The sequence below is a fragment of the Loa loa genome, assembly GCF_000183805.2.
Source record: "Loa loa unplaced genomic scaffold supercont3.97, whole genome shotgun sequence".
In the NCBI taxonomy this organism is placed as follows: domain Eukaryota; kingdom Metazoa; phylum Nematoda; class Chromadorea; order Rhabditida; family Onchocercidae; genus Loa; species Loa loa.
Window position 1 is genome coordinate 119078 of NW_018108277.1, and position 2178 is coordinate 121255.

Sequence of the window (2178 nt, forward strand, 5' to 3'; positions counted from 1 at the left end):
ATAATAATAATAATAATAATAATAATAATAATAAAATAATAATAATAATAATAATAATAATAATAATAATAATAATAACAATAATAATAATGATAATAATAATAATAATAATAATAGTAATAATAATAATAATGATAACAATAACAATAATAATAAATTTATTGTCTTTATTGATGGAAGTAGTACGATAACCTTGAGCTGATTGAAATGCATAATGGAATAAGCAAAATAGATTCACCAACATCGATAGCTTAAGTATCATATCCTAAATTTCATTAATTTCAAGAAATAAAAAATTATGTTCAAAATCTTGTTGCTTTTCTTAAGTACATAATTTAAATTTAATTTATTAATTTCTTCCTTTTCGTACAAAGCACAGCGATTAATTAATGAATCAAAAACTTGAAGCATATGTTATGTAAATTAACGATATGCATGGAATGATTAAAAATATATTTATGGTTGATTATTTATCAATACATACATATATAAATTAATCGATAGAATTTTATTTCTCTACAAAATTATTATAATTTTTTTGAAAATCTTTTAAAAATTCTAAAATCAATCAATATATGCTATATTTGATCATTTTGTTTTATTATTTCCTCATAAAAATTATGTGTTAGCATTTTCAGTTTATCCTGAAAATGCTAAATTAATTTGTTAATGTCAAAGAATAAACCTGAGGAAGAGACTTTAATTTTGCAGTAAAAATGAAAATAAAAAATCATCAAGAGTGGATTTTATTCTCATCTTGTAAGACGAGAATTTGATTTAAATGAAAATATTGAAACAAATTAATGAAACACAAAAAAAAAAAAAATTAGTAGAAACAGTCATCATATACATGCACGAAAAGATAGATACAATTAATTAGCTTAATTAAATAAGTCGAGGAAGAATTACGAAAAAACTACTTAAAATAAACGTAGTGGGATAAATTTTGACAAGTATACCATAATATTAGACTTGTGCTTGTTAAATCTAATTCCTATTTTTTGGAATGACTTAAATTAGTTTTACTAACACAAATGAAAACATCTCAAGTTTTAACTGAGTTTAATTAATTAAGCATTAATAGAATTAGCCAAAAAAAAGCAAAATGAAAATCTTGTAGCAAAAAATAAAAACAAAAACAATAAATAATATAGTTGTACTGATTATTGCTATCCATATAAATGGAATAATTTTTTGATTAACAAAAATTTATTAATTAAAAATTAAAGAATGGGAAAGTTTTTTTTCTGACCAAAATGAATTAAGGTAAACTAAACTGTAAAATATGGAAAATGTTGCTTTTTATATGGTTTAGTTTGTTTAATTTAAATACTATTTGATGTAAGGTTTGGTAAGAGTATTTTCCAATGTTTAAAGAAGGATAACTGTCACGATTAGCAAACTTTAAAAATGAATAAAGAAACTTGCAATGAATTAAAAAAAAAAATTTGTTTGAAATGGCAATTATATTATAAAATAATAATGAATTAATTTTGAAATTGTTCAATTTTTTTTCACTTCAGTATTGACTATGTAAAAATAACTGAGATTTTAACATTGCGAAATTTAATATTTATTCATACAAGTGATAGAATTTTTAATAAGTTGAAAAAAAATTCAAATGAAAAATTTTGAAATGAAACAAAAAACATTTGTCATTAAGTTATTTACTGTACTATTTGATCGATATAACGTTTTGATGAATTAAAATGAAATTTTTTAAACTAATTTCAAATGCAAATGAACTATTTATTGTATGGTTAATTTTGATTCATCAATTATATTATCATCATTATCACCATTGTCCTAAACTGTTAGGTCTATTATCATTGCTATCATTATCACCCTAAAATACCAAGATATATTATTGAATGAGTAAACAGATTAAAACTGTTAAATTAATCGAAATAAGTTTTTTAGTTAAAAATTATCCATATCTTCATCCTTACTTGTTTATTAGTACTTGAACAGGTTCTATTCAAATGACTTGAACATTTTTAAAAACCAAAAATTTTTTGAAAATGTTTAAAGTCTGTTTATTGACAATCCATTACCTTGTATATTTTTCATAATAAAGCTTATATTTCACAGCACACACATACACAGACACACAGACACACACACACGCACACACACACACACACACACACACACACACACACACACACACACACACAC